Raw genomic sequence first — 13,095 nt, 5'->3', positions numbered from 1 at the left:
AGGGCACAGAGAAGTTAAGTAACTTCCCCAAGGGCACACAGCAAACAAGTGGCAGAGCTGGGATTAGAACCCATGACCTCTGGCTCCCAAGCCCGGGCTCTTTCCATTGAGCCACACTGCTACACATGTACCTCAGTCTCATCTATATTGCCACCAATTCCTCACCCATGTCCTTCCTCTGGCCCAGAACCCCCTCCCACTTCATATCCGATAGACCACCACTCTCCCCACTTTTAATCCCTCCTAAAATCACATCTCCTCAAAAAGGCCTTCCCTGACTAAGCCCTCATTTTCCACATTCGCCCTACCTTCTGTGACACCTATACAGTTGAATCTGTACCCCCTGAAAACTTGATATACATCTCACCCTCACCCCCACAACATGTATACACATATCCTTATTTATTCCCATTTCCCCTATGTGTAATTTATTTTAATGCCTGTCTTGCCTCTAGAATTAAGGTCCTTGTGGGAAAGGATTGGGTTGTATTCTTCCAAGCAACTTAGTACAGTGCCCTGCACCCTGTTATTATTAGTAAGCACAGTTGAGTCATTTCCGATTCATAGCGGCACTCAATAAATATCACTGATTGACTGATTGAACCCCCCTTTTACAGATGAGGAAACTAAGGCCAGAGAAGTTAAGTGATTTGCTCAAAGTCACACAGCAGGCAAGTGGTAGAGCTGGGAGTAGAACACAGGTCTTCTGACTCCCAGACTGGTGCTCTTTTCTGCTTCTTTTCTCTGTCATCATCATCATCATCAACATGGTCATCATAATTCCCAGAGTGCCTGATGTTAGTGGAACATGCACTGCATTAGGCACATGGGAAGACACAGTAGAAACAAAATCATGGTCTCTGCCCTCAAAGAGCTTTCAATTTAATGGGGAGACAGGTAAAACAAAGGTCACGAGGAACAGGAATGAGAACATAGATACAATGGATTAAGAATAAAATAGGCAATGAATTTAATCAATGCGTGAACTGAATAAATAGACAGACACAGGATTGCAGGCATGGTTAGTGAGGGAGAGGGGAGCTGGGTAGGGAGGACCCTCCTCAGGCTAAGTTACCCCTCCTCCTAGCAGCTTCTGTCCTGCTTGGCTGGAGAGAGAAGGCAGCAGACATCTTCATGCCTCCTCCCATCCCCTTCTTGGATCATTGCCCCGGAGCTGGGCACATTGTCTCAGGCAGCCAAACTGTCTGGGGTAGAGGTCTGGGCCACCCAGGAGACAAGGTGGCAGTTGCAGGAAGAGAGAAGGATGAGGAGGAGGGGCGGGAAAAGACATTTCTTGTTATGAATGCACCTGAAGCCCACATTAGCTGGACTTTCTGACTCAGTCTCCAAGGATTTGTCTCTCCCCATTCCCCACTTCTTGCTCCTTCCTTGGCACCTTTCACCGCAAGACCTTCCACCAGGAATCTAGGGATATTATGCCTAGAAAGAGAATGAGAAAAATGGATCATGGGGGGGGCTGACACCCTTTGCGAATACCAGACTAGGAGATGCAAGATATCACATGCCTGTGACATCATGCCGGGCATGCAACAGAACAAGACGATGGCACAATATGCCATCTTATGGAATTCTGCCAGGTTTAGGAGATTCTAAAGTATTTCTCCAGAATTACCTCTGGTCCCCACCTGGGACCAGAGCCTACTCCAGAGCCTTTGTGTTTTCTTAATAATAATAATGATAATAGTAGTAAAAGCGATAATAATAATTGTGGTATTTTTTAAGCGCCACTATGTGCCACGCACTGTATAAGTGCTTGGGTAGGTACAAGATAATCAGGCTGGATACAGTGCTTGTTCCATATATTTCATCCCCATTTTTACATATGAGGAAACTGAGGCACAGACAAGTGACACTCCCAAGGCCACACACCAGGGTAGTGTGGCATGAGAAGCAGCATGGCCCAGTGGATAAAGCCCAGACCTAGGAGTCAAAAGGACCTGGGTTCTAGTCCCAGCTCCACCACTTGTTTGCTGTGTGACCTTGGGCAGGTCACTTAACTTCACTGTACTTCAGTTGCCTCATCTGTAAAATGGGGATTAAGACTATAAACCCTATGTGGGATGGGGATTGTGTCCAACCTGATGATCTTGTACCTAGCCCAACGCTTAGTACAGTACCTGGCACATAGTAAAAGCTTATGAAATATCATTTTAAAAAAAGTGGCAGAGAGGGAATTAGAACCCAAGGCCTTAGGTGTTTAAAGAAAAAAGGCCCTCTGACTCTCAGGCCTGGGCTCTTTCCACTTAGCAGTGCTGCTTCTCATGAGGGCAGAATTAGAACCCAGGAGCTCCGACATATTCAGGCAGAAGTTGGTTGGCCTAGGCCTCTGCCTCTCTTCTTGTCCTGATTCAAGGGTGGAGGGGCTGTGGCCTCTCCCATCTGCTGGAACTGCTTTCCTTCCTGCTTTCCCTCACCAGGATCAGCTGACATTCTAGCCCCTGGAGGACTCCTTCCCACCATGGGCATTTATTCCAGTTCCCCACCTCCCCAATGAGTGGCAACAGAAGAAAGTGAATAGCTGGCTCTTTGGGTCTCCTGGGCCCAGCCTCTGGCACCCACCCCGAGGTACGAGGGGGCAAGAGCAGGCTGGCAGTGTCCCAAGGGTGGCCCGGGTCCATTTCCTCCCACTGCCTCCTGCATGACTCAGTTAGCTCTAATCCTGGAAACTCCAAACTCCGTGCAGCCCAGCACGGCTCCTCAACTAGAGCCTGGGGCCTGAAGCCTGGCCCCTTCATCTTTAGCACAGTTTCTGGCAAGAATCAAGGAGAGAAAGAGAGAAATAGAGAGGGAGACAGAGACAGAGACAGAGAGAGCACCCTGGGGGCGTAGCCCCCTGAGTGGGATTATTTCAATACTCTGAGCATGTTTTGTTCCTCAAGGAAATAATTTCCCCTAATTCTCCTTAGGTGTTCTTGCAACCCCCTCCTCCTTCCCCCCACCAGTACATGCACACACAGACACACATATATACACTTTCTAGCTCTTGTTTTCTGTAGATATGTGTATCTGTGTGCCTTCGGATTTATGTCAGAGTGTCTGCATGTAAATTGGTACTATACATGTTTGCGGTTGGGTCTGTCTGGATCTAATGCCCATGTTTCTGACACTGTGTGTGTGGGTATGTGTGGGTGTGTTTTCCTGTCATCTGTTTCTGTAAGCATCTCTGAACACATGGGTCCCAGATGTGGGTTGGAAGTAGGTGAAAGGTCCTTGCCTCCTTCCTCCTCCTCCTGACCAGGTTCAGAGTTCAACTGCAACCTTGCCCCTAGCCCTGCCCACTTTTTTCAAAAATTTACCAGCTCCCTTAGTCAGCTCAGGAAAGTTGCAGAGGAGAGGGCTGGCGATGAGTCTCTGACAGTCAACCTTTGGGCCTCTGGCCTCCAGAGGCCATGGGGGCCTTTCCCTCCACGTGTTTCCGGCTGAGGGGAGGTGGAGTGGGGCGAGGAACCATGGTCTCTACAACCCTGCTCTTTGGGCTGGACTCCCAACTTCACTGATCCCATGTCCCTTCAAGACCTGATGGCTTCCTAGAGTAACTGAAAGGAGCTAAGAGTTCCCCAGTGGGGATAAAAAGACCAAAATCTGATCTCTCTCTCTCTTTAGCTCCCCCCCAACCCCTTTCTCTCTCTCCCTTTAGCTCGCTGGAGGCTACCTGCCTTTGCCAAGCCCCATCTAGCTTGCCCTTCTCCTGCCCTCCTTCCAGTGAAAGATTGTCACTTCTGTTCTTCATTTCCTGTGGGGAAATCTAGGTTCAGAGTGGGGATGGGCCTTTTGCCCAGGATTTCACCTCTTCTAGGTAATTGGCATCCAGGAATTCTAGGGCAGTGGCAATCATGTGAAAAAATGGGTGAAAAAATAAAATGAGCGATAACAGGGCAGGACTGTGTTCCAGAGTCCCTGGGGGAATCTCTGACCTGGCTGTGTCCTGCTCCCTGACAAAAAAATACAACGAAAAACAAAGTTGTTTTTAGTTTGTGTGTGGCTTGGGGTTTAGGAACCGGGCAAAGTGGCTACAGGATGTGGTGGCTATGGGTCAGGTGGCTTGCCTGGACCACCACTGTCCCTACTGGTCCTCAAGGCCCAAGCCGGAACCTCTTGGAGACCAAGCTGGAACCTCTCCCTTTTTGTTTCATTTATGGGTCTCAGAACCAAAAAGCCTAGCTGGAGTAGAAACTGGGGGTCGTGGCTCCTGTTCCACAGCGAAAACCCACCTCAAGGCTTAGGGAAAGGGAGTGCTCCATGTCCCCCAGACCATAGTGAGGCTGAAAGAGCCCCAAGGAAGGGTGAGCTGAGTTGGTGCTGGTGGGCACTCCTTGTTTGTACCACTTGAGAGAGGAAGAATGGACAGCGGAGTCCTCACCACACACAGGTGAAGTAGGGCACATGGCTGGAAGCCTGAGACCCTTTTTGGAACTATGTATCCCAGCAGTTCAAGCGGCTGCTGCCCACGTCCCAGCAATCCAAGCAACTACTGCTTCTGTCATTGTGTTGCATGTGAGTAGCACTGGAGCCATGAGACTCTGTCTGGTGTCAGACTCAGTAGAGCTTCACCCTCCTGGGCCTCAGGCCAGGCTGATTCAGATCAGGCCTCAGATTTTCAGCCTGGGCAGGTTAGAAGAGGCAACAATACTCTATCAGAGGCCCAAACCTAGTCTTCCCCTGTGTGGGTATTCCTTTTTCTTCGGGCCCATTGAGAAGGAAGGTCAGGCATTACCCTGCAGTGCTAACAAACAGGAGGGGAAAGATGTGCTGAATTGACTTCTAGTGGTTCCGCAGAACCTACACACACCCAGTCCCCCTCTCAGCCCTCCTAGAACATGGGTGTTTTGCAAGAACAGAACACCCAGTATAGAAAAGCCTGTTTTGTCCAATTCATCCCACATCCAGTGTCCCATGCATATACAAAACCATTTCTTCTGAACAATAATAATAATAATTCTGGTATTCGTTAGGTGCCAAACAGATTGGATATAGTCCCTGTCCCACAAAGAGCTCACAGTCTAAGTCAATCAATCAGACATTCAAAGGTATTTATTGAGTGCTTACTAAGTGCTTAGGAAAGTATAATACTGCAGAGTTGGGAGACACCATCCCTGCCCACAAGGAGTTTACAGTCTAGAGCAGGAGACAGACATTAAAATAGATTACAGATAGGATATTTACATAAGTGCTATCAATCAATCAATCAATCGTATTTATTGAGCGCTTACTATGTGCAGAGCACTGTACTAAGCGCTTGGGAAGTACAAATTGGCAACACATAGAGATAGTCCCTACCCAACAGTGGGCTCACAGTCTAAAAGGGGGAGACAGAGAACAGAACCAAACATACCAACAAAATAAAATAAATAGGATAGAAATGTACAAGTAAAATAAATAAATAAATAAATAAATAGAATAATAAATATGTACAACCATAAAGTGCTATGGGGCTGAGGGTGGAATGAATAACAATTGCTTAAGGTGTGCAGAGCTGAGTGCATAGGTGATGCAGAAGGGAGTTGGACTTTTCAAGTGCTTAGTACAGTGGTCTGCACAGAGTAAGCGCTCAATAAATAAATATGAATGAATGAATGAAAGGGAGGGTGGGGTTGGGAAATAAGGGTTTAGTCAGGGAAGGCCTCTTGAAGGAGATGTGATTTTAGGGGGGAGTATCTTAATCCCCATTTTAAAGATGTGGAAACTGAGGTACAGAGAAGTTAAGAAGTTAAGCTAGAGAAGCAGCATGGCTCAGTGGCAAGAGCCCAGGCTTGGGAGTCAGAGGTCGTGGGTTCTAATCTCAGCTCCACCACCTGTCAGCTGTGTGACTTTGGGCAAGTCACTTCACTTCTCTGTGCCTCAGTTTCCTCATCTGTAAAATGGGGATGAAGACTGTGAGCCCCATGTGGGACAATCTTGATTACCTTGTATCCCCCCAGCGCTTAGAACTATGCTTGGCACATAGTAAGCGCTTAACAAATACCAACATTATTATTATTATTATTAAGAAGAAGTTGAGAAGCAGTGTTGTCTATGAGAAAGGTGTGGCCAACCTGAGAAGTTTGTGTCTATCTACCCCAGAACTTAGTACAGTGCCTGGCACATAGAAAACGCTGAACAATTCCATAAAGAAAGAAGAAAGAAGAGCCAGTTATGCTGATGGGTTGGGATGTAATTAAACTGACTAGGTTATAAATCTGCTTCCTATTGCATGGGGGAAACCTGCCCAGAAAATTGGGTTGGAAAGCAAGTGCAAAGAATAATATTAATTGATTATTTATATGCTTGTTTACCTGGAGTTATGGATATGGGAACTCGATGCAAATTTGTGCAAAAGAAAATGCAAATTAATTTGAGCTTAGTTTATCCTCATCCTTTCCCCATAGTGACTCTCATGGATTGTGGCTTCAGTTTGCGGGGCCTTTGGCCTTAGAAGCCCCTGAAGGGCTGGTACTAGCCTGGCTGAATGAGAAGCAACGTAGCCTAATGGAAAAAAACAAGGAACTGGGAGTCAGGAGACCTGAATTCTAATTATGGCTCCGCCACTTTCCTGTTGTATGCCCTTGGGAAATCACTTAACTTCTCTGTGACTCAGTTTCCTCATCAGTAAAAATGGGGATTAAATACCCTTGAACTGTGAGCCCGCTGTTGGGTAGGGGCCGTCTCTATATGATGCCAACTTGTACTTCCCAAGTGCTTAGTACAGTGCTCTGCACACAGTAAGCGCTTAATAAATACAATTGAATGAATGAATGAATGAACTGTGAGCCCTGTATGAGGAAGGGACTGTGTTAAGTCTGATTGCATTGTGTCTACCCAAGTACTTAGTATGGAATTTGGCACGTAGCATGCACTTAACAAACATTACAATTATTGTTAATCATCGATGGAATGTATTAAGTGCTTACTGTGTACAGAGCACTGTACTAAGCACTTGGGAATATACAGTACAGTACAGTTGATAGATCTGATTCTTGCCCTTAAGGAGGTTACAAACTAGTGAGAAACAGCGTGGCCTAGTGGACAGAGCATGGGCCTGGGACTCTGAAGGACCTGGGTTCTAATCTTGGCTGCTCCCCTTTGCTGTGTGAACTTGGGCAAGTCACTTAACTTCTCTGTGCCTCAGTTAACTGCTCTGTAAAATGGGGATTAAGACTGTGAGCCCCACGTGGGACACGGACTGTGTCCAATCTGAATAGCTTGTGTCTACCTTAGCGCTTAGAACGGTTCCTGGCACATAATAGTGCTTAACAAATACTATTAAAAATTAATGGGGGAGACAGACATTAACATAAATTACAGATGGGGAACACCTCTCAGGGTCACCCCTGGAGAATTTCCAGTACTCTACCAGCTTTGATTTTGGGAGGGAGAGTCAAGCAGAGGCATATCCATTCCATTCCTAGTTTGGGCAGTGGCTAGCGAGTGGAAGGCACTCTGCTACAAGTCAAAACTCACCTGTGCTGGGCAGCAGTGGCATGGGAGAGAGTCGAGGACAGAGACTCAGGTTTACTGTGCAGAAGGAGGCAATGATAAACAACTTCCATATTTTTACCAAGAAAACTCTACGGATATGCTACCAGAACGACTGCAGATGGAGGTGGGGCGTTATGGAAGAGATGTGTCCTTGGTATCACTTTTGGTCAGACAGGACTCAACAGCATAAGTCAACAACAACAACTGAGGGGGAAACAGCAGAGCATACAAATATTTACACAAGTGCTTTAGGGTTAGGGGTGGGGTTAGTTTCAAAGTACTTAAGGGGTAGAGACCCAAGTGCAAAGAAGATGCAGAAGGAAGAGTGAATAGGATGGGGAAATGAGAAGTTAGGCAGGAAAGTTTTCTTGGAGGAGATATGATTTATGTAGGGATTTGAAGATGCGAGGGTAGCGGTCTGTTAAACATGAAGGAGGAAGGAGTTCCAAGTTAGAAGGAGGGTGTGAGCAAGACATCAGAGGCGAGAGACTAGATTGAGGTATGTAAGGTTGGTGCTAGAAGAGTGAAGTATGTGGGGCTGGGCAGAAGTGGGAGAGGAGTGAGGGAAGATAGAAGGGCCAGATCTAATTGAAAGTTTTGAAGCCAATGGTCAGGAGTTCCTGTTTGACGCAGAAATGGATGGTCAGCCGTGGGCGGTTTTTGAGGAGTGGGGAGATGTGCACAGAACAGTTTTTTAGAAAAATGATCCAGGCAAAAGGGTAAAGTATGGACTGGAACAGGAAGAGGCTGGAGACAGGGAGGTCAGTGAGGAGGCTGATGCAGTAGTCAAGGGAGGATATAATAAGTGCTTGGACCAGTGTGGTAGCAGTTTGGATGTGTCAGCTGGAAAATCTGCCATAAGTCCTCCCTCCCTGTCCCCTCCCCTTTTCGCTTCACTATTCTCCTACTATAGTCCGGCCTGCATACTTCACTCCTCTAGTGCTAGTTTACTCACTGGGCTCCAGTCTCATATATTTTGCCATTGACCTCTTTCCCATGTCTTCCCCCTAGGCAGGAGCTCCCTCCCCTTCCATACTTGCCAGAATACCACTCTCTCCACCTTCAAGGCATTATTATGGTCACATCTCCTCCTAGAGGCCTTCCCCAATTAACTCCTCTTTTCCCCCAGCTCCCTCTCCCTTCTGCGTCATCCATGCATTTGGATTTGTGACCTCTGGGCATCTGATATTCTCCCCACCCTCGACCCCACAGTACTTACATACATCTTCTAGACTGTGAGCCCACTGTTGGGTAGGGACCGTCTCTATATGTTGCCAACTTGTACTTCCCTGGCACTTAGTACAGTGCTCTGCACACAGTAAGCGCTCAATAAATACGATTGAATGAATGAATGAATCTTTTAAAATTACATATTAGAAATTATTTATATCCCACCTCCCCCACATGTCTGCTGTGTGACCTTGGGCAAGTCACTTCAGTTCTCTGTGCCTCAGTTCCCTCATCTGTAAAATGGGGATTAAGACTGTGAGCCCCACGTGGGACAACCTCATCTCCTTGTGTTCCCCCCCGCGCTTAGAACAGTGCTTTGCACATAGTAGGCGCTTAACAAATACCAACATTATTATTCATGGCTGTCTCCCCCTCTAGACTGTAAGCTCGTTGGGGGCTGGGAACGTGCTTGCTAACTCTGTTGTAGTGTACAGTCCCAAGCACTTAGTATTATAGCACTCTGCACATAGTAAGCGCTTAATAAATGCCATAGATTGATTCTCCTTGTTACCCGTTCACTACACTCACAGGTAAGCAATCCCTTGCAGTACTGCAGGATCTCACAAGGGGGAGTGCTTCCCCAGGCTAGAGACTTCTGGGCGATCAATTTTTTTAGAGGTATTTGCTAAGCGCTTACTATGTGCTAGGCGCTATCATTCATTCATTCAATCGTATTTATTCAGTGCTTACTGTGTGCAGAGCACTGTACTAAGCGCTTGGAAAGTACAAGTCGGCAACAGAGACGGTCCCTATCCAACAACAGGCTCACAGGCTAGAAGGGGGAGACAGACAACGAAACAAAACATGTAGACAGTTGTCAAAATCGATAGAACAAATAGAATTATAGCTATATGCACATCTTAAGCACTGGGTTAGATACAAGCTAATAAGGTTGGACACAGTCTGTCCCATCTGGGGTTCACAGTCTCAATCCCCATTTTACAGATGAGGTAATTGGGGCACCGACAAGTGAAGTGCCTTGCCCAAGATCTCACAGCAGACAAGTGGCGGAGCTGGAATTAAAACCCAGGTCTTTCTGACACCCAGGGGCGTGCTCTATCCACTAGGCCATGCTGCTTCTTGCTTTCATCTATCCAAAGATTTCTACTAGTAAGCGCTTAACAAATACCATCATTATAATTCTTATTACTGTGCTCCAGTAGTCTGGTGTAATTGGAGTTTACACATGCACACACATGCACACTCACACATCACAGCTAGTAAAGAGGAAATTTTCAGTTCTTAAAGTGCCAAATGGAGCCAGGGCTCCCTCTCTTTTCAACCCCAGTAACAAGTGTTAGAAACTTGCAGGGCTTCAGTTCTCACTCTACACCCTAGGCAGGCCAGAGCAGGACAGAGAAGCCGTGAGACCTGTGTACCAGAGCCAGGATTCCAGAGATGGGTATGTGAAGGAAGATAATAATAATGATGACATTTGTTAAGCACTTACTATGTGCCAAGCACTGTTCTAAGCTGCTCTGCATCCTTCTCTGAGTCCAGCTGCCAGCCCAGCTCGGGCCTTGTCCCTTCCTTTAGCCTGGGGGTCTGAGCCTGCCTTAGACAAGGAACGCTGTCCTGGGAAATAATAATAATAATAATAATAATAATAATGGTATTTATTAAGCACTTACTATGTGCTAAGCACTGTTCTAAGCGCTGGGGGGATACAAGGTGATCAGGTTGTCCCACGTGGGGCTCACAGTCTTACTCCCCATTTTACAGATGAGGTAACTGAGGCCCAGAGAAGTTAAGCGGCTTGCCCAAAGTCACACAGCAGACAAGTGGCGGAGCCAGGATTAGAACCCACGACCTCTGACTCCCAAGCCGGTGCACTGAGCCACGCTGCTTCCTATGTGCACAGGGAGGAAATTACCCTGAAGTTTCCTGGGGGTGGAGGGAATGACTGGGGAGAGTTGAGTCTAGAGGGGATGGGGAAGATTCAGGGGCGAGGACAGAGGGGAGCTGGGGTTGGAAGCTGCCTCACTCTACTAGGGTTTTCCCTTTCTCTTGGCTGGAGTCAGAGGTCATGGGTTCAAATCTCGGCTCTGCCAACTGTCAGCTGTGTGCCTTTGGGCAAGTCATTTAACTTCTCTGTGCCTCAGTTACCTCATCTGTAAAATGGGGATTAAGACCGTGAGCCCCCCGTGGGACAACCTGATCACCTTGTAACCTCCCCAGCGCTTAGAACAGTGCTTTGCACATAGTAAGCTCTTAATAAATGCCATTATTATTATTATTATTATTGCAATTTGCATCAGCCCCTCCCTAGGCCTGGGGGGACCCAAGATGCAGCTTCTCCTTTATCGCACATCCCGTACCAGGAGCCCAATGTGCAGGCCATGAAAATGGTTCCACCCTACTCAGGGGCTCTGGGTGGGAGCCTGGTCTGGGGCATCTGAAACTGGGTAGTGAAATATCTCTCATCCCTGTGGGGATCTGAGAGGTGGCAAAGCGGCAAAATATCTCTCTTCCCCAGGGGGGCCTGAGGGGCTTCAGAGGCTAATGGCTCTCAGTTTGAATTCCTGGTGGGGAGGGGATTGGAGGGTATGGGACTATGTGGCCTCTCTGCTGCAAAGGAGCAGTGGGGAACAGGACTCTCCTGGAGCTGGTGGGAGAGAGAGAGACAGAGAAAGCGAGCAAGCTGGAACAATGCATCTGTGGCTAATTGTTTTGGTTACAGCTTAGGGCTGGCAGCCAGGGCTACTGGATCCTGTGCTTTAACAACGTTGGCCTGGGGTCCAGGAGGCTGGGGTGGATGGGGAGGGGCCGGGACATCCGGGGGCTGTCTTCCAGGCAGCTCTATTGTGGGAACCATTGGCTCTCAAGGCCGAGTAGCAGGTGGTGAGGAAAGCATATCCAGCTGTGGCATTCCCTTGATAATGGTCACGGAGGCTACATTGGGGCGGCTCTAAGGTCTAGTGGATAGAGCACGGATCTGGGAGTTAAGAAGGACGTGGGTTCTAATCCCCGCTCCGTGACTTGTCTGCTGTGTGTCCTTGAGTCAATCACTTTGCTTCTCTGTGCCTCAATTACCTTATCTGTAAAATGGGGATTAAGACTGTGAGCGCCATGTGGGTTATCAATCAATCAATCGTATTTATTGAGCGCTTACTGTGTGCAGAGCACTGTACTAAGCGCTTGGGAAGTACAAGTCGGCAACACATAGAGACAGTCCCTACCCAACAGCGGGCTCACAGTCTAGAAGGGGGAGACAGAGAACAAAACCAAACATACTAACAAAATAAAATGAATAGAATAGATATGTACAAGTAAGATAAATAAATAAATAGAGTAATAAATACGCACAAACATATACATATATACAGGTGCTGTGGGGAAGGGAAGGAGGTAAGATGGGGGGAATGGAGAGGGGGACGAGGGGGAGAGGAAGGAAGGGGCTCAGTTTGGAAAGGCCTCCTGGAGTAGGTGAGCTCTCAGTAGGGCCTTGAAGGGAGGAAGAGGGCTAGCTTGGTGGGTGGGCAGAGGGAGGGCATTCCAGGCCCGGGGGATGACGTGGGCCGGGGGTCGATGGCGGGACAGGTGAGAACGAGGCACGGTGAGGAGATTAGCGGCAGAGGAGCGGAGGGTGTGGGGTGGGCTGGAGAAGGAGAGAAGGGAGGTGAGGTAGGAGGGGGCGAGGTGATGGACAGCCTTGAAGCCGAGGGTGAGGAGTTTCTGCCTGATGCGCAGATTATGGACTGCATCCAACCTGATTAACTTGTATCTACCCAGGTGCTTAGCACAGTGCCTGGCACACAGTAAGTGCTTAACAAATACCATAAAAAAAGGAGTGGAAGTGTTGGGGGAAGCATCTCCCAGTTCCCACCATCATTATCTTCACTCCCCGAGTCTGAGGGGCTGTGTCCAATTCCCACCTGACTATTCTTTCCCCATTACTGTGCTTTGCCCACTATTGACCCCTAATAAATACCATTAGTATTCTATTAATCAATCAATCAGTGGTATTTATTGAAAGCTAACTGTGCACTGTATTAAACGCTTGGGAGAGTGCAACAGAGTTAGCAGACTCATTCTCTGTCCCTGAAGAGCCCGCTGGGGCTGTTCCTCTGGTCTTCCCACCATTGTTTCTTGTGCAGGCCTTCCCTGTGTCCCTGGGCTGCCTGATGTGGAAGGATGAACTGGGGAATCCGTCTCGTAGGAGGAGGAAAACTAGGTAGGAATGGGCTGGTGTGGCGGCAAAGGCAGGATGTTGTCCTGCTGATAACGCTGCTCTTGGGGAGGTTGTGGCCTTCAAATGGGAGGGTAAAAGTGGGGGAAACTTTGTTTGCATACTGCTTATATTTTTCCCCGTGGGGCCTGGCTGCAGAGCAGGAAGGGGAAGGAGGAGATCTGAGGCTAGGAAGAGTTGCTGCCCTAAAGTGACCTTGG

At 47.9% G+C, this 13,095-nt stretch overlaps 1 non-coding gene across 1 annotated transcript; it reads left to right on the top strand.

The window, feature by feature from the left end:
- Nucleotides 1–7,310: 7,310 nt before the first annotated feature.
- On the top strand, nt 7,311–7,448 carry LOC119933935. The gene has a single exon (XR_005452802.1). It is a non-coding gene; the product is annotated as a small nucleolar RNA SNORA7 (small nucleolar RNA).
- The last annotated feature ends 5,647 nt before the right edge of the window (nt 7,449–13,095 follow it).

This window comes from Tachyglossus aculeatus, chromosome 10, assembly GCF_015852505.1.
Source record: "Tachyglossus aculeatus isolate mTacAcu1 chromosome 10, mTacAcu1.pri, whole genome shotgun sequence".
NCBI lineage: Eukaryota > Metazoa > Chordata > Mammalia > Monotremata > Tachyglossidae > Tachyglossus > Tachyglossus aculeatus.
This window is presented reverse-complemented; position numbering and strand designations above follow the sequence as displayed.